The sequence below is a fragment of the Alexandromys fortis genome, unplaced genomic scaffold, assembly GCF_014885135.2.
Source record: "Alexandromys fortis isolate MF-2015 unplaced genomic scaffold, M_Fortis_MF-2015_v1.1 scaffold_194, whole genome shotgun sequence".
Taxonomy (NCBI): domain Eukaryota; kingdom Metazoa; phylum Chordata; class Mammalia; order Rodentia; family Cricetidae; genus Alexandromys; species Alexandromys fortis.
This window is the reverse complement of record NW_026068075.1, coordinates 2,290,613-2,310,855: the sequence shown is the minus strand read 5'-3', so window position 1 is coordinate 2,310,855 and position 20,243 is coordinate 2,290,613. Positions and strand designations below refer to the sequence as shown.

The 20,243-nt window shown below is 40.5% G+C and overlaps 1 protein-coding gene across 15 annotated transcripts in view; it reads right to left on the bottom strand.

The window, feature by feature from the left end:
* The window catches only part of Mbnl3 (muscleblind like splicing regulator 3), a 96,502-nt gene extending 76,756 nt beyond the window's left edge, over positions 1-19,746 (bottom strand). For 3 of the 15 annotated variants that reach the window (XM_050121640.1, XM_050121641.1, XM_050121649.1), the window contains exon 1: positions 18,685-18,859. The gene's annotated coding sequence lies outside the window, so the exon portion shown is untranslated. Of the gene's footprint in view, positions 1-18,089; positions 18,217-18,684; positions 18,869-19,002; positions 19,305-19,726 lie in introns of those variants that run through there. The other 12 variants (XM_050121644.1, XM_050121645.1, XM_050121647.1 and 9 more) reach the window with 9 other exon arrangements.
* Between the last annotated feature and the right edge of the window lie 497 nt (positions 19,747-20,243).

The window sequence follows — 20,243 nt, the reverse complement described above, 5'->3', positions numbered from 1 at the left end:
AAGCAAATTGTAAATCTACATGTGCTATTCCAGATGTTTCCTATTTTTTATCCAGTTCTCAGCCCCAGTCGGCCAACATGTGAAAACATGGGTAACATACTCAAGTTCCCAAACCAGTTCTATACAAAGTTCTATAATGCAAATATGGGAGCTATAAACATAGATAACTGTTGGCAGTTAAATCATTACGTTTATGTAGCAATGCTTCTACTCATTAGCAGAAAGTCTCCAGGAATGATACTTAATCTCTCAGAGCTCAGGATCTCCCATCTGTAACAAGAAGATTGCAAAGAACACCAAGCTCACAGACAGTTATGCTGAATATTAAAGGACATAGCATCTGTAAATTGTTGACCAAGGAGTCTCGCATAGAATCAGTGGCTGCTACTACAGGTTCAACATCCCTAATCTTAATATGTGAAATCCTAAAACAAGATTTCTTGGACATTGACATGGTACCTTAGGTACAAAATCCCATAACATAAGACTGCAGGCTGGGCGTTAGTAGCATACACCTTTGATTCCAGTACTTGGGAGGCAGAGGCAGGCAGATCTCTGTGAGTTCAAGGTCAGCGTAGTCTACAAAGCCAGTTCCAGGACAGCTAAGACTGTTATACAGAAAGCCTTGTCTGGAAAAATCAAAGTTGGAGGGATGAAATAAGAAATAAAAGAATTTGCTTCATGCAAAAATTTATGTTTTAATATATAAAATATACTTACAAAGTATAAATGAAACAAAAATGAAGTTAAGGTATAGGCTTCAGTCTAATCCTAATGGTATCTCACTGCACATAGTTAAACAATCCAGTTTTTTTAAAAAAATCTTAAATCAGAAACACTTCTGACCTCAAACCTCTCAGATACAGAATATTCAACCTGTACATTATATATTTTTTTCCTGCCACTTCCTAACATGACCTCAATATTCCTTTTACTTTATTCTACTTACTATTGGATGGTTCTGGAGTTAGACCTACTCTGAAACTAAAAATTGGTTATCATCTAACATTATACTTAAGTAAACTTATATGATAAAGTGTTTTATTTGAGGCCAGTTATTGCACAGGGAGAAACAACTCAGATTCACACCTACTATGCACATACATGAACACAAATACCAGTAATAGAGTGAGATCGTCTAGAACTCTTGGTGACGTTTAGGTAAGAAATTTCCAGTATTTGCATCTATTCCTATTGCAGGAGAGGGGAAAGTATTTTGCACTTAGGATGTCCTATTACCAACTTGTAATAGGTCAACTCTAAGTGTTTTTAAACAAGACATCACAGTGACTAATAAAATGATTGCTGAAGCAATTTCCAAAGGTTCTATGTAGTGAGTTAAAGATTGTTTCTGTCACAGACACGGAGGAAATCCAGAGAATCATCAGGTCAGATTTTGAAAACGTGTACTACACAAATTGGAAAACTTAAAGGAAATAGACAACTTTCTGGATAAATATCACTTACCAAAATTAAATCAGGAACAGATATGCAAATTAAGCAGACCTATAACTGCTGAAGAAATAGAAACAGTCATCCAAAGTCTCCCAACCAAAAAAAAGCCCAAGACCAGATTGTTTTTGCTCAGAAATCTACAAGATTTTCAAAAAACTAATACCAATACTCCTCAAATTGTTCCACACAATAGAAACAGAAGGAACATTGCCAAACTCTTTTTATGAGGCTACAATTACCCGGATACCCAAACCACAGACATTACTAAGAAAGAAAATTACAGACCAATTTCACTCATGAACATTGATGCAAAAATACTAAATAAAATACTGGTAAATCAAATCCAAGAATACATCAGAACCATAATCCATCATGATAAAGTCAGCTTCACCCCAGAGATGCAGGGATGATTCAACATACAAAAATTTGTCAACATAATCCACCATATAAACAAACTGAAAAATATGATCCACATGATCATCTCATTGGATGCTGAAAAAGCTTTTGACAAAGTACAACATCCCTTCATGATAAAGGTCCTGAAGAGAGCAGGGATATAAAGAACATACTTAAACATAATAAAGGCATAAAAACAGCCCCTTCAGATATCAGTCAGAAAATTAGGAAACAACCACCATCAAGACCCAGCAATACCACTTCTGGGTATATACCCAGAGGATTCTCAATAATACCACAAGGACATGTGCTCAACTAGGTTCATAGCAGCATTGTTTGTCATAGCCAGAACGAGGAAACAACCTAAATGCCCTTCAACCGAAGAATGGATAAGGAAAAAGTGGTACATTTACACAATGGAGTACTACACAGCAGAAAAAAATAACATCTTGAATTTTGCAGGCAAATGGGTGGGGCTAGAAAACATCATTTTGAGAGAGGGAACCCCGACCCAGAAAGACAATCATCATATGTACTCACTCATAAGTGGTTTTTAATAAACAAAGAAAGCCAGCCTACAAATCACAATCCCAGAGAACTTAGACAACAATGAGGACCCTAAAAGAGACATATATAGATCTAATATACATGGGAATTAGAAAAAGATCTCCTGAGTAAATCGGGAGCATAGTGACCATGGGAGGGGAAAGTAGGGGAGGAGAGAAAAATGTAGAGCTCAATAAAATCAATAAAAAAGACTTTTTTTGTCAAAGGAATCCCCAAAAATAAACAGCTCCCAAAAGAGCTTAAAGTGCCAGCACTGAGGTTCTTGATCACACATCTCAGCTGCTTATGACTCTGGGTAATTAATGATCTTTTGTGTACGTTAACTTTGGGAGGTGTAAAATAGGACTACTAAGAGCACCTGCATTAAGAAAAGTGTGGGGAAAAAAGAAAAAGGATTGATTGTGTAGGATTCCAGGGTTGCAAAAGTGAATGGTTTGCTTACCGTTTCTCCCTGGATTCTAGAGACTGCTATCTATCTATCTATCTATCTATCTATCTATCATCTATCTATCTATCTATCTATCTATCATCTATCTATCTATCTATCTATCTGTCTGTCTGTCTATCTATCATCTATCATCTATCTCTCTCTCTCTCTTACACATGAAGTTGTGTTGCTTCTTGACTGAAGGCAAATAAATTACAACCTCTTTTGTGTGAACTATGGATATTACATATATGAAGGGTAGAATTTTCAGTTTAAATGTTGCAAGAATCGAATCCTTAACTAGTTAAAGAGGTTATGCAGGAACATTGTCAATACAGATACTTAGGAACACCAGTATACTCAGAGTAAACGTGAAGAAAACAAACATGAGGTGAAGTTTGCATTTGGAGGCAAGATGGAGTTCTGATGGTGAACTACCACAGAAAAATTGAACACAATTTGCTTGGAAGTGAATACTCCTCAAAGCTCCACAAAGCCAGACTTCCTGACTTTGAAAAAGACAAGGGACTTGGCATCCTAAAGGAAATGTTCCTCTGTATGCAGCACAGATGGTCAGAGGTGGAGCAAAGGCTTTCACTGAAAGGCCATGTGAAGAAGAGTGTGTTTGGAAATGCTCTCTCATCACTCACTTTTGTCCTCCTTGCTGGAATCGTTCCATCTTAAGCTTAACAAGCACATCGTCATTTCTTTGGTATTTATTACAAGATGAACCATACAAACATGTGCATGCACATACATGACCTTCAAAAGAAAACTCAAGGAAAATTACAGATAATTCCATTTTTCTGTAGGTTTTTACTTCTAATTCTCTTAATTTCAATGTATAAATCCTTATAAATATAAGATTTTCCTGCAATAGTATTCTGAGAATACATGCTATGAATATTTCTCAAAACTCAGAAGCATCTACCTATCAATTCAACTTCTTTTGAGGAATCTAGTAAGCAATCGTGATAAGAAACCAGAGCATAAACCCTAGCAAGAGAGGAGTCCTTTGGTAATATGGAAGAAAGCTTTTGAAGAGATATCAGAAAAAAATAATTAAAGATGTCTAGAGTCATCAAGCCATCAACAAGCAATGTTTGCATAGTAGAATGAGAAAAAGCATAAAAAGCCATATGCTTAAAATTAGAAAGACACACACATATGAAATATAACTTTAATGCAATTTAATCCTTAGAATGTGGTATTTATTTCACCCATGAATTCTCAGGCATTCCATCTAGGAAAGCTTCTTTCAAATTGAAGTCATGAAATTTGCAGGTAAATGAATGCAAGTATAAAAGATTGTATTAAGTGAGGTAACCCATGCCCAGAAAGACAACCATTGAATGTTCTCTCTCATCTGTGTCTCCTAACTCTAAATATTAAGATGTGAGTTTATTACCTGGAGTAACCACACAAACCAGGAAAGTAAAAAAGGACAGTGGAAAGGGTAGCACTAGAGAGCGGAGTATCAGGATACAGGTGATTTGAAGGGAGAAACGGGAGAATTAGGGGGAGATCTTTAGTTAGGAACGGGGAGGGAGGCCAATACTGAAGAAGAGGGAGGTAGGATAGTAAACTAACAGGACGATTTAAAAAGCCATAAAATAGTCTTTATCCATCTATCTATCTATCTATCTATCTCTATCTATCTATCTATCTATCTATCTATCTATCTATCTATCTATCTATCTATCTATCTATCTATATACCTGTACTAACAGTGGTCTGTTCAATAGCCATAGACTACCTAACAAAACCCCATACACAGGCATGAAAAGCCTCCTTTAGAGTTGGTGGTCAAGGGAATCCAAAAGATTCCCAAAACAGTGCAGACTTTACTGCTAAGGCTGAAAGTAAGTCCTTATTGCTGAAGACACCATGCATTTCTGACTCAGGAAACAATATGAGTTGCATCTGACCTAAAAAGCCTGCTCCCTGCGATCTAGCTTTCAAGGCAGCAGAAGGTGTCATGCAAGCTTCCAAAGGAGAAAGTCAATCAATAGTGTTACCCATCTGTGATGCCTATGAACCACAACAATCAGCATGGCATTATAACCCTATGGGTGCAATAGTGACACGCATACTTTACAGTAACCAATAGCTCTCTATTTGGACTCAAAGACTGCTCAACAAGAGGAAAATCATGCCTGTTATTGGAAACATAGCTAACTACCTGGGGATAGTGAAGTCATGGATCTTAGAGTAGAACCTTCAACCACCACTTTACTAAGTCATCAAAATTCCTCACAACATTCTAAATATGTTTCCTTATACCCACAACCAAGCACAGCTCTCATGCCTCATTAAAGGAACTTCACTTTGTAGCAGATAGAGACCATTGTAGAAAACCATAGCTGATCAAAATGCAGAGTGTGTTACCCAGCTCCAATTAATAAATGTACAGCATGACCCCTGCAACCAAGGCTCAGGGAACATCATGGAAGAGGTGCAAAAATATTGTAAAAGCTAAAGGAATGGGAAGTCTGCCATAAGACTTCATTTTTGAGAAATGATAGGGAGGCTACACCCAGGAAAACTCAACATTATGACTTCCTAAACATGAGTTGATCACAAGGACAATACCAACTATCATGCTAACATGGAAGGGGGAAAACTTCTGGGGGCCCCAACTCTGGATAAAGAACTACAGGTAATTAAGGAATGCTAAGCGGAAGAAATAGCTTTCCCCAAGGATGTCCCCATGACCCAACTGGTTATTCAATACCAAGTGGTCATCCCTGAAATCATACACATACAAGTAACATTAATTATATAGATTGTGTCAGTGCATTTATATAGTGAGGAAGGGTGTTATATGGTAAGTGTTGGTGAAGAAAAGGGAAAAGGGAAAATAAAGTAATTACATTTTAATTTTTTAAAAAAATTAAAGTTCTTTCCTTGGGGCACGTGATAAAGCAAACCAGTTGAGAAATGCTGGTTTTGATCATTGGTACCTCTACAATAACCTCAAAGATGTGAGTTTTTTATGGTTGTAGTGATTCACACTTATAACCACAGCACCTGAGAGGAAGAAAGATAAGGAGCTAGTCCCCAAATCATTAGGAGAATATGAGATAAATAAGAATGTATTGTGGACATGGGAGATATATGTAAAAGATACTGAAAGACTTGTGAGTGTAGTTTCTAGTCTGGAATGTACTAGACACCAAAGAGAATACCTGATTTGTAGAACAAATTATATTTCATACTGTAAGAAATTTTGTCATAACAAAATTAAAGTACCTACCAGACCATCTGGCACACAGTAATTGTTCAATAAATGTCAGTTGACTCTGAATAAACACCTATTATAGGACATTTTTATTGGGTGTGAAAATGGGGGTTCAAATTTTATTCCTATATATAAACTCCTGTCTACAGATATTAAGATTGATTTCAAAGTCTAATCCATTCCTGGAGGTGAAGGTGGCTGTAAACACTGGCTCTCCTGCCACCCAAGGGTTCCCATGTCACCGTGCCTGTGCCTGACAGCACAGAGAATGATAACGGAAGCCTCAGCCTCTAACACCTAGATTCAAGTGCTTACATTCTACGCCAATAGCCACACCAAGCAAGTCATGAAAGGCTCTATAGCAACACCAAAGCAATACCTGTTAATTTTATTTGCTATCTTCCTACCCCAAACATGTCCTAGACAAGGAAAGGAAATCTCTCAACTTGAGAAACATGCTTTACAAAAATTTCTTTATAGGATTCTGAGGAAACCCAACTGTAAAAAGAAAATTTGCCATTTTGAAAGAGGTTTGCCTTTCCGTTTGCTTTGGTTTTTCCTTTGTTTATCTAAGATGAGGGAGGTCATGAGCAAGGGCATCCTATTAGTTGAGATATCAGGTTTTTGTTTTCCTAATGCCCAATCACTGCTGGCCGCAATTCTTGCAAACAAAGGATGACCCTCTCACAACAGCTCACAAAATATCCACTAACAGCAATACCAACACCAGAACATTCTTTTGGATAAAACAGTTCAACAAAAATGAGGAATGTAGCATAAAGAATGACCCAAGCAAAATCAGAAAATTTTGCACCTCCTTACCCCTTTCTCCATTCCAAAAGGCCATTAGTCTCACTGATTACTGAGCTTAGTCACCACTCACAATAAACAAACTCACCTGTCAAAGGCTTGGAGTTCTGTATGCACCTTAAAATTTCAAATGTAATTTGTAAGGGATGTTTCACAACAGATCATACAATTTTTAAACATACTGAGAGAAAACTAGAATGATGTTACATGACTGATGTAATGGGGTTTTGTACACCCTGTCAAAAATTTGCTTCTCACTATTTGCCATATAGTCCATAATAACTGCCCCCCCCAGAAGCCAAGGAAAAACGTAACTGACACCCAAAACAACGACTAATCTTGTCTGCCTAAAATGCCTAATCTGCTTGCTGGGCTAAAAATTTTGAATAACTCCCACCTAAGTCCCACTTATTCAACCTACTCTGTAAATGTTGCTGGTAGTACAAGAGATATCATAGGCAAAGGTGGCCTCTGCTTCCAAATGTTAAAAAATTTTGCTTTCTAAAAATAGCTTTAACAAATATAATAAGAAAAAATGCCACTACTAAGATCTAGAAATGCAAGCAAACTCACTCATCAATGTATTTAGTTTTTTATCGTTGTGAATAAAATACCATATACAATGCTTTGTTATGATAGCTTGATTCTTATGGTGGTTAATATTTTTAAATATAATTTAATAAATTGATTGCATATTATACAATGATTAGATGTATGCCTTTTTCTATTCTTAAGTTTTAAATGTAGCATCTCTAAGGAGGGAGTTAGAAATTAATTTATAATCACAGACTTTAGGTGCTAATTCCTCAGTGCTGAGATTTTTTTTTCTGGATTGTAACTTGAGTTTAAGAATTAAATGTGTGTGAAGAAAAGCCCAGTTGAATTTGAAGTCCTCGGAGCTGAGAAATTAGCACTGCTTTAAGGTTTCAAAGTATACACACAAGAAGAGGCCTTTGTGGATGAATTCAATACATGCAGGACAGAAAACAAGGATTTGAGAGCACTGGGAGGAAATATAGCCACAGATGTAGGGAGGGTGAAGACAAGATATGTATGATCCTATCAGAGGAACAACAGTACTCTAGAAGACATTTTCCTCCCACCAACAATTTGATTCAATGGAATACACCCAGAGTACACACATGTCTAAGGATGATTCAAATCTCCTGACGGACCGCATTCAGTGTTTAAAGTCACATCTGATCAAGAAGATTAATCTTTTTCATTTTCTATTCCTGGGCTTAATTATTGGAAAGGTGATATGGTTATTGTCTTCCTATTTTGAATAATCATTCCCATGAATACATTAGAAATTTAGAAACAGAGACATAGCTACCACGGCACATAGCCAATATCACTCAATATGTTGGCACCAAAGTCCCCAGCATCTCGATACCATCCTCTTAATAATTCAAAAAGGAAAAATATATTCTGACCTAGTTTGAATTAATATATCCTAAAGCACTGACTTATAAACTTTTTGTTGATAGTAACAGATAGTAATAAATACACTTTATATTCTAACTGAACACACATATCCATGAATTTGAAGTAAGTCTCGCTCAAAATGCCAAATGTCATTAGATAATATGTTCTAATATTTTCTTACATTCTTTGCAATTTTGTTCAGAAGAGATGCTAAGTGCAACTGACTACGCGCATTTCATTGTATTCTGATCAGTCATTTCTTGACACTTGAACACTTCAAGGAGAGAACAAACAGGCAAACAGGATAAGGAAATATTATTATACCTAAATATAGCAGGGTAAGTCTTCACATTTTGCCATCAGTAGTTCAGAGGGAAATAACTTGAACCTTAAAATATTATGTTTTCAGATCACCTGTACAACAAGAGTTTGCTAAGAAAAATGTTATTGTCAAGAAAATGAAAGACATTTAAATTGTGGAGCAAACTATTTAAGGTTTTGGAATCCTTGTTTAACGTCAGCTGTGTTGCTAATCATTCATGACTGTAATGTTCAGGCCGATGGGATATCTGCTTAGGAAAACTTGGTTGGCTCTTAGCCCAAAACACTTTATAAGAATATTGTCATTAATCCAAGCTAGCAAAACTTTAGTGACTCATAACATTTAAATTCAAATTTTCAAACAATAAACGTATGTTTCAACCCATAACTTTTCATTTCCTCATTCACCTTTCTGCTTTAAAAGCTGCTGAAGGAATCACCTATATTAATAACAACTATAATAGTTTGTTTTTAGAGCATTCAAAACCTCAAAACTCCTTTCATTTTGTGAATTGTAATGACCAGAAATCCCTGGATTATTGAATATTTTAAAAGTATATGATGACATTTGCCAGACTCAAAACCGAAACTTAATATTCAGTTTGTTCTGCATGTGACAGATGACCCAATCCCATGAAGAAATCCAGGTGTCTGGCCTTCAGTGATTGCCTGTATTTGAGAGTTCCAGCTCACTCCTACCCCCCACCGAGTTTGCATAATATAAAAGAACTTGAATTTCAAGTGAAAGAACAAGCCAAACGCTGGGGTGGGGAATGTCACACCAGTGTTTTCATGTGGATGTACCTACCGAAAGACCTCTGAACAGATGTTTATCTTTTGTAAACATTCACCTAGTTGGCAAATTGGAGGCTTAGCAAGCTCAGGGGAGTGAAGGACAGGCCAGGAAGTCAGGGATTCCTAGACGTGAACTCAGCCTTGGTCTTATTCTGTTTTTGCTCTAAATCACTGCCAAGTTCTTCACACTTCAGCTGGTTTACAGCGGGCAAGAATTACTGAAGAACAAAACTGTTTCCTGGAGATGTTATGGGTTAAATGGTTACTATTACAGTCCCCCAAGGTACTTCCACAAAAGCTAAAGCAGGCTTGAGGAACATTGTTTATTTCATTATATATTAGGAGGTAACATACAATGTGTATACCTGGTACTTTTCAAGGGTGACCCATCCTTTCCATTCCTTTCTAAGTTCTTGTCTACTTTACTCACAATCAGTCCACCAATTAGGAAACTCAATCATGCAATATTGCAGGTTTTTAAAGTAGCTGTACCCCCTTCTAGCTGAGCATTTTCAGGCACATAATGGGAAGTTAGGTGCCCACAATTTTACTGGACCTCTACGCACTGGCAACATAAAGGAAATACCCTTCTGCTCCAAGACCCTGTTTGACAATCTAAGGGAAAGGCTTAGCATGCTCCCGTTAAGAAAAGAGGGCCTGTTCCCTATGCCACGAGGTCCACCTCTGTAGCAAGCTCTGCCCCTCCCTGCTCTGGGCAATTCGAAAGGTAGAATTCAGTTTCACTTTCTCCCCACCACTTCATGAGAAAGGAGAACTGGCCCCTTCTTGGCATTTAATGAATGGTCTTCTCCCCCTGGATTTGGACTGTTGGTCCTTCCAGCCAGTCATTAACTAGCAGGAAATGCCCTCCGCAGCAATCACTATTGTGTAAATAAAGTCATAAACTTTTGGAGGCCAGTGCAATCCCAGACCCCAAAGCTGCACATGTCAGGGTAAAAAAAAAAATCTTGATTGTAAAAGCACTGCCTTCCAATTTAAACTCAAACCACATGATTCAGTTCATAAAATATACAAAATATGCAGTTCAGTGACAGATTTATTGTGGCCTTACAGAATAAAGAAAAAAAAATCTCTATATGGAAAACACAGCTACTTTTGACCCAGGCAGCCCTCAAACAGGAAGTTTAAAGCCAATCAGCCAGCTGGGGCCTCACTTAGTTATGAAGGGGACCAGGGCAACCAGCATTTCCTGTCATTGCTTGTCACCATTTTAAGCACTTTTATTTGAATTGTTTTCTTATATAGATAAAAATATTTCTGAGATTTCTTTGGAGATAGAGACAGACAATAAGAAGGGCTAATGTATGAACCATGACTAAAATGAAAACGTGAACCTTACAAAGTATCCTGCATGAAGCCGAGATCACACAGTCTATCCTTTGGACATTTTGCTGCATTTTAATGAATGCTGGACTAGTAGACAAAATTAGTCTACGTATTTAAAGTCAAACACTAGAATTACTGATATTGGTTGGCTGTTTCCTGTTAAATGAGGATCTACATTATGCAGCGTGGTTTTCACAAACCTGATCAGGAGGTATTAGAAATTGCAGACTGTAGCATCACAGGAAGTAACTTCTTACTGTTTCTCTTACCCTCTTATATCATCACCATCATTCTACAAAAGTACTTGTTCACAGTCAGTGTTATGTTCATATATGAGTTGCCTAACTGAATCGTGTTGTAGATCCCTATTAATAAGATTAGGAAAACCATATTGTTCACAAAATATAGAGGCATTATTTTTTTTTCCAGTATGGTGAAAAGCAATGCTCTGTGGTACATTTTCCCAGCCAGCCAATTTCTCAGTCACAAGAATTGATGGAACAGGCAAGTTTAAGTAGTAAATGAAAAATCATTTTGCCTTGCTATTATTACTACATAGAATTTCTCAGTATATCCAAATAAGTTTCTCCACAGAACAAAGTTTATCTCTCTGAAAAGGGGGATATATTTACAATAAAGAGGCAGCCAGTTGACTTAAAGTCCTGCTAAGCAGGGCAGTGGTGGTACACACCTTTAATTCCAGCCCTTGTGAGGTAGAGGCAGGCCGATCTCTGTGAGTTTGAGGTCATCCTGGTCTACCAAGTTCCAGGACAGTCAGGGATACACGGTAAAACCCTGTTTCAAAACACAAAACAAAAAAGTCCTTCTAAAACCTATGGTTTTCTCCAAAAATGCCTTCCCTTGAAAGCCATGTCAATCTGAACCCAGCGTCAAGCTTACCTTAAGGAGGGGGAGGGAAATGGGAGGCTGGGAGGAGGCGGAAACTTTTATTTTTCCTATTCTCAATAAAAAAAAAAAAACCCTATACCGACATAGGGTCTGTCTGTGGCTGAGGTCACTGCCCTAGCCATTCATAGAACAGAACAAATTACAATGGCTCAGCACCCTACTAGTCCTCCCCAATCTTTTCTGTATTTGAAGCTTGTAGACATAAACCACAGCTATATAAGGTGCACTATGCTAATAAGGTTTATTTTATGCTGTCCAAGTACTTGGCTGGGAGGCTGTCGGGATACTAACATAAATGAACTGAGACTTTAAGTTTTCAAAATCACTGCTGAGAAGAAATATTTCCCCCAACTTCTCTAGGATTCTCATCAATTACAGGCAGCAAAAATTTTCAGAAACATCAATGTGTCCTTTAACAACAGTATCTACAATTGCACAACTGACTGAGCAAACTCCTTATTCGAGTACCTAGCCCTACCTTCATGCCTTGGGTCTTGCTGAATATATCTCTAAATAATTTAAACAGAACTCAGAGAACTACTTTGTAGTACAGATATATAATAATTTTGGCTTTTTTAAAGAAATATTTCACTAGAGCATATTAATTATGCAGTATGATAGATTTCGTTTTTTCCACGTTTGTCCATGTATAAAATGTACTTACTGTATATTCACCTCTATTAGCCTCTTATTCACACTCCCTTTCCCCAAAGCCTCTCCTCTTTCTCAATTAGTATCCCAAGGAATTTTATACTTTGTTTTAGACTGCAAACCTAATCTTTTTAAAAGACTACTTTACACACACGCACACATGTGATACTTTCGTTCTGCTATTTTTTGATCCATGAAAGTAAAAAAAAACTAAAAAAAAAAACTAAAAAAACTAAACAAACAAAACAAAACCCAAAATGTGAAATTCAAAGCTTTTCACTATTCCCCAACAAGATACCCCTCCCACCATGTTCTCCAATATACTCTGTTAAATGCATTTTTTCCCCTATTGTCACCTAAGGAGAAACTGTGAGAGTTCTACCTAAAAAAACAATAGTCCTCTGGCACAAAGATATTTGTAAAGGATCAGAAATGGCAGCTCCTGTGTGGGCTTTGCTTTCTGGATACAGCAAAAACAGACCCCATTCACACCTATATCTTGACAATAGAAACTGCAAATCCAACCTGTAAGTGAACAGGATCTGAAAAAGAGACAATGGCCAACATCCTTTTCCTATTTCCCCTGTGTCTTTATCACTTTCTAAACTACACATGACAAGAGTCATCCGAGGAACAGGATTTCTTTTAGCTCTCTTTCTAATCTGTGGAGGCAGTTAAGAAGAACTGCATCTACATAACTTCATGCTGAAGATGATTTGCCTGCGATGCAGAAGATGTAAATTAAATGTAATTTCAGATGACAGAAAGGTAGCAGTTAGCTTTCAGGTCACTCTTTAGGTCTTATTTTAAAAGCTGCCTTTGAATGCTTATCCCTGGACTCATTCTGAGTAGCCAGTATGGCCCTCAGCAAGACATTCAGCCAAATATAAATTGTTGCTCATTTTCTCATTAAAAACAGAAACATTACTTAAAACCACAGGGAAAATATGTATAGAAGGCAAGAGAAAATCAGAAATATCAATCTGTTCTTTAATTTACTAAAGATTTTCCCTAGAAGAGAAAGCATTGAGGATATAAGGAAAAGAGATCCATTAGTCTACCTACCAAGGAGATGCTGGTACATTCAAGGATACCTGAATGAACCTAAGGAAATCTTTACCAAATTTCCACACAAATGTAGGCGGCCAAAAAGCTCAGAATTCTCAGAACCAGAAGGGACACATTAAAACCAATTTGAAAATTTAAAACCAAAATGGAAAACCCAATCCAGCCAACCATCAGTCTCTAGGATGCGCACATGGCTTGAGGAGATTAAATAGGCCAGCCGAATTCTCCAGTGTCAAATCCCTGCATTTCTATCTAGACTGCCCTTTCTCAGTTGTAGGCATTCTCCTTCCGGCCACACAAATGCACTCACTGTAAAGGTATAAAACAAACTCCTACGCAAAATCATAAACAAATCACTTTTACTTGTGAGCCAACTTAATGCTGATGCAAGGACTTGCGAGTGGAACATAATATTTTAACAAGCATGACTAATTGAGTCTTAAATTTCTAATCTGGCTCCTCTTCTCCTTAACTTTTTCTTTTCATGGTTGTTACAAAGAGTTCTAAGAAGCTGGCATGGTGATGCATGGCTGTAGTACAAGCTACTTAGGAGGTTGAAGGAGTCAGATCATTTAAACCCAGGAGTTTGAAATTAGTTTTGGGAAAACTGTGAGGCCCTGTGTCAACTACATTTCATAAAATAAGCTCTGGGGTCACAATGATTCTAACATTATTTACATAAGATAAAAAAATCTATATACACACTCAAATCAAGTCTTTTCATTGCTGCTTCCTCTTTAGTTCTAAGAAATTCACCCTTTTTCTGAAAGTGCACTACCTAAGCAACAGAGAAATATTGTTTATATTAAATTTTGGTTATAGTTTATTGTCAACCTGTTTTTTCTTTTATTTCCCATTGGGAAAATACCATAAATTAGTATTTTTCTAAATTTCAGGGAGAAATCAATGTGTGACTGCAAATACTGTTCTTAATTGACCAAAATTTGTAGATTTGTGTTCAAATTTATGTTTGTATCTATATTCCCAGACACTTGTGGAATACTTTTATTTCTGAAACAAAAATAAGATCTCATCCTGAACTATATTATGTTCCCCATCAGTCTTTTAAAGGCAACATCATTCAATTTAATAGCAACCAGAAAATAATAATGGGTTTACACTATACCTTTTAAAAAGGGACTATACAATTTTTTTTCTACTCTCTTTTATATCATTAACATCTGATATCGTAATTTGCCCTAATTCTCAATGCTGTCTTTCCCGCATGGTCCCCTGATTGTCATGAGGCCAGATATAAGTATCCATATAACTGTACAACCATCAAGGTCCCTATAGATCTGAAAGTATACATTAATACAGATCCAACTGCTTCTATTTGCTCTTAATTTTTGTGTCTTTGTTTGTTGGTCATTTGACAGTGGAACTGCTTGCACCTAGACAGTTTGTTATCTTAGAACGAAAAGATTCACCTCATTTTATGTGAAACTCAGCTTTCAATTTTTGAAATGAATAGCATATTATACTTAGAAAGAAGCAGAAAAATCTACAGAAAAATATAATTCTGATTTCCGTTTCCTTAATATCATGTACATTTATAATGGTACAAACCCATCTGTTTAATCATAACCCAAGAGCCTGGCACATACCTGTAATCCAAGCCTCAGAAAGCTGAGCATAAAGAGTGGGAGTTCGAGGCAAGCCTGGGCTGCATTGTGAGCCAAGAACAATAAAAATCAACACTATGGAAGCATCTTTATGACATAAAGGTGACTGCAACCTGTATCTCTTGAGCATTTTAACATGGCAGTGGCCATTATTTTCTTTTCACAACAGGACAGGATCAAGTTACTTGTCTAACATGCACTGTGAGTCATTCTCTGCATTTCCTGAATCCCTGTTTGTAATCCTAGCAGGCAGAATTTTATTTCAAAAGAAGAATTCTACCACTTTCTTGACTATTTCACTAGAAGCAGGTTACATGTAAAATTTTATGAATGAATATCTTCATCACTTTAAAGCCTTAAAGGGCTTTTCACTCCCTTTCTTCCCTCCCCTTTCCTAGATGCAAAGACAGCTGAATGAAGAACAGAATTGTACTTCAAGCTATATTGTCAACATCTGCACAACAGCCAAGAGCTTGTCACCGTTCCAGCAATGTGTAGTACTGTGCAGCCACTCAAAAGACAAAACCTTTTTTATTTCCAAGCTGCTTTTCACTTCTTCATTGTGTGAAGTTGGAAAGATAATAATACACCTACTGGCTAAAAGGATAACTTTCACAAGTTCCTGGAAGCACAATGAGAGGCAAAAGAACCCATTTGAGGCAAGAAGAATGCAATTAGGAGAATGTACATTGTAATCCACTTTACATTTTAGGTTCTTGCAAGTGTACAAAAAGGCTTTCTGTTTAAATTAAAAAGCAGTGTACAAAATCTGTTCTTTTGTGAATTCATAGCCTGCCGTTTTCTATATAGATGAACATTTATTAAACGGCTATGTGTGCAAGGCATCATTTAGCTATAAGATGGGTATGAATAAATCACAAGGCTGCTTTGGCTACCAGCTCATAGTCATAGGTTTTATCCTCCTTAAAAAGCAGCTGTTACGAAAGGCCTGAAGAAAACAGTTGAGGAAAAGCTATTTTATAACAGTCTTGGGACTCATTAGGCATTCTTCCGGCAGCAAGGGAAATCAGAGAAATGAAGTGCCTCTTCCAAACAGAGCGGGCATGCAGTTGCCACCTCTATGCCAGCTCTGGGCCCATTCTCTCACCATCAGTTTCCAGCAGCCCTTTCCTTACAATTTTTCTAGGCTCTCCAGGTTCATCCCTATACATGGGAGCAGAAAAGGAACTGGGAAACACTCACACCTCTACTGCTCTGGCCCCACAGTTTAATGTTTTCACTTTTTCACATGATGTCTTTGGGCCAGAGTAACTCCTTCCTGCAGCAGCACCCACAGAGGGGACACTTATAGGAGTGAGGACTAAGTTTGAAATCATTAAAAATGAGGGAAGTTGATTTTTGCCATCCTTCCATTGCAAAAACAAACGAACAAACAAAACCAAACAAACTGCAAGTATCTGTTGCTCTACCTGTAGCACTTCCTTTTTCAACTGTGAAGCAATTGCTTCCCATGGCTCTCTGAACAATAACCTGAAAGCAGTGTGGAATTATTATACAGTACATTGCACTGGAAGCAGCGTGGGGCTTTGTTTCTAGGTAGACTGACTGCAGCACCTGGACAGAAAAACTGCACCAGGCTTTACCAGGAGCAAAGCAATACTTTCCTTTCTTTCCAGTTTCTACTGTGTAGGAGAAGTAAGACGCACAGGGGAGTAGAATATTTACCAGATGAATTCGAGACAAAAGTCTATTTAGGCTATGGTTCGAGAAGTTTTTGTAGATATGAAAAGTATTTCCCCCAAAGCATTAGGAACTAGAAAACTTCAGTTGATTTAGTGTTCAATGCTTATGAGGGACTAAATTTGCATAGGCAAGAGAGAACAGGCGACTGTGATCAGGAAAAAGGCAAGCTCATCGCTCAACACGCCTTTCGTGGAAGGAGGGATTATCTGGCTGAACCCTGGCAAGCCTTGGTGTCCAGTCCTTCGTTCAGGTATCTCATCAGTCTGCTTGCCGACCGCCCAGGGAATCACCCAGGGAATCACTAATGAAAGCAAGACGCCAGCACTGTGATAAATCACCAACTCTTTCAAAAGGAAATCTTGCAGCAGTTTTATTCTAATTGATGCTTTCTCATGAGGTTACGTACACATATGGAGAAGCTGCGGGATCAGAGGCCAGTTTATAAGGAGCAATTAAGGACATCTAAGAAGAGAATTCCTTAAAAACACATTAGAACAAACAATTCTTCAGGTTTACATGTGTGTCTGTGTGCGTGCCTGTGTGCATACTTATCAATAAAGAGTGATCTGAAAAACACAAAGTAGGTGTACCATAACCATCAGCAAACAGCACCACAGCCTGTTAAAGTTCAAAAGTTCCCTTGCTTCAATTTTATTTTCTTATCATAGCAGCAGACTGAGTGCTAAAAACTACAGCTACCCTTTATAATGCTTCCCTACAACGTACTACCCGCATGTCCTTCGGCCCCAGGTGAGAAAAGCAAGCTGCCCAAATTTATTGACCCAGAGATGCGCTTCTGCTGCAGCATCCCACGGAAATGGGAATGTTAGTAGTTATCGGAAAGCCTTTGGTAATGCCATGCCATGCAAGAAGTTCCTTTCAATTAAAAAAGAAAGAGCAGAAGGAAGAAGAAAGGAAAGAGACGGAAAAGAGGAAAAGCAAAACTTAAAAAAAAAAATAACGCAACAAGTTGCAGTGTTAATTTCCCTTCTACTTGCCATTTCGCCGGGGTGGAAAAAGTTTAAAAAGCAGCGTATTTCTCTGGCGTCTTAGCCAGGCAGCCAGTGTCGCGAACCCCAAGTCCTGTCCAGCCTTACCTTCTGTCGCTAGCACAAACCCAGAGGCTAAGGGGCCCTGCTCTCAGTGGCAGCGGTAGGGGCAGAGGCAGCAAACAGCGGCACATGCCATCTGTTAGAGGGAGAAGCAAGAGAAAAAAAAAAAGCAGCCCTGCGTGAGGTGGCCCCGGGGCCGGGAGAGCCTTTAGCAGGGGTGTCTAGTGGATGCCGCCATTTTAAAGCGAGGTTCCTGAAATCATTAGATATAAGCAAATTAAAACCCGCCCCACCTCCAGAACTTCGGGCCGGGACGTGCCACCGGCTTCCGAGTCCAGCGGCGGCAGCGGGGTGTCCAATGTCAAGTCCAGCAACAGGCACTGGGGACTCCGAGGAGCCTGGCCACAACCCCCGGAGGTGCCATCTCCTCCCCCCCCGTCCCCGCCCCCGCGCCCACGCTTTGGCCTCCAGCGGAAAAACAAGGCTAGTCCGTGGCGTGCCCTCTGTGTCCCCCCCCACCCCCGCACCCGCCGGTGGCCCGCTGGCTGGAGGAGGGGACCGGGAGCCCGGCCTCACCCCCCCGTGCCCCCCCCGCCGCCTCCGCTTGGTTCCGTCCGCGCCCAGCACACCTCTGAGCGCTCAGTTCCCCCGCTGGCGGCGGGGCGCCGAGCGAACCTCCCTCCCTCCCGGGCCACCGGGCCAGCGGCGGGGGAGGGGGGGCTCCCGCCGAGGTTCGCGTTTGCCCTGGCAACCGGCCCCCCTTCTCACCCCCACCCCGCAACCCCAAGCAGGCCCCCAGGCAAAGACGTGTCCTGGCTCCCCACCCCCCCTGCCGCCGCCCCGGCACCGTACCCCTTCACCGTGCATCCCCCCAAAAGTCCACCCTACCGGGGTGACCCGACAACTCGGGGCTTCCGCAGTGCCAGCCGCGCCGGGGCCTCGCGGAGAAAACTCGGCTGCTGCTCCTGACGGCGGCGAATTTCTTCTTTAGGCGCCAAAAAGGCAACTCGCGCCCAACTCCGTGAGCAGGCAGCGAGTGGTGCGCCGCCGGCGGAGCGAGCGTGCGAGCGAGCGAGCGAGCGGCCGTCCTCACCCGCCCTCCTCGGGCCGGCCCCGCCCCGCCCGGCCAGGTAGTGCCACTCAGCCCAGCCGGTCGCCTTGTCGCCTTGGCCTCGGCCGCCCGCCACCGCCACCCTCCCACCTTACCTGGACGAGGGAGCGACCGCAGTGGCGGCTCGCCGGCAGGGCGACACGCGCAGCAACTCAGGCGCCTGCTGGCCCCGATTCCCGCGCCGGCCCGGGACTGTCTTCCGCCTCCTCGCGGCTCGCTCGCCGAGAGCGCCAAAAAAATAAAAAGTGGCGCTCGGAGCGGGGGCACCTTCTTCCTGGAGGGGCGCACTTTCGCGCTCCCGACCGCGCACCGACTGGGGGCACCCTCTTCCTGGAGGACGCACTTGCGTCGTGAACTCGAGTCTTTGTGTGACTCGGCCAGTCGCGCCGGCTCCCCCCGCCCAGCACCCCCCAGCGGGCCGGCACGGGCTTTCCTCCCGAGGGGGTGTGGCGCCTCGCCCCTCCAGGACGCCAGCCTGCCCCAGCCCGCCTCGCCCACGGGGCCTTTTGTCGCGTCATTGGGACCTGTGCCTGGGGGGGGGGTTGGGGGGACCCACAGCAAATCATACCGCTCGGGATGCACAAAAGCAAAGCTGGAGGGAAGCGTGTTGTACTTACCCTGGTGGCGAGAGCCGGGCCGCTCCAAAGTTTCTGGAGCTTCTGCAGCGGCGGCCAAGTGCCAAGGAAAAAGGCGACACAGTGCGCTGTGTAGCGCGAAGTTCTAGGTTCTAGAACTTCCGAGACAGGTGAGGGAAAGTAGGGACTTCCAACATGACCTCTATCGATAGGGATATCAACTCCCGAAGGGTTAAACACTCACCTGTGCCTTCCTGGGTCTCCTCCCTTCGGTAAAAGCCCAGATCTTCTATTTCCCTCTAAAAACTCGAGAGAGGAAAAATGTTAATCAGAGGAAATGCTTCCCCTACTTCAAGGGAGTTTTACAGGGTAGGAGGAGCCCTGAGGTAAGATGCCAGATACTTCTGAACGGAAAATGGACAAAGCGAATGCGATTTTATACTTTGATTTAAAAATGTGCATCTGGGCATCTAAATTACAAGTTTCAATTTAATACAAGCGTAATAAGAGCACCAGCTGTCTCTTAATTGGAGCCCCACAATAATAAACGCGTGCTTTTTTTTTAATTTTATGAGGACAATTGTAGATGATAACACACACATATGCAGGATCGTCCACGAGGAACTCATAGCAATTCATGGCTGCTTTCCTGCATGCAATCAACTGCTTCAGCCTAGAGCTCAGCTCTGTAAGCTCTACAGAAAGTGCACAAGCATTGCGGGACATATTTAAGTGGCCGTTAGGTTGAGGAGTGGAGTGAA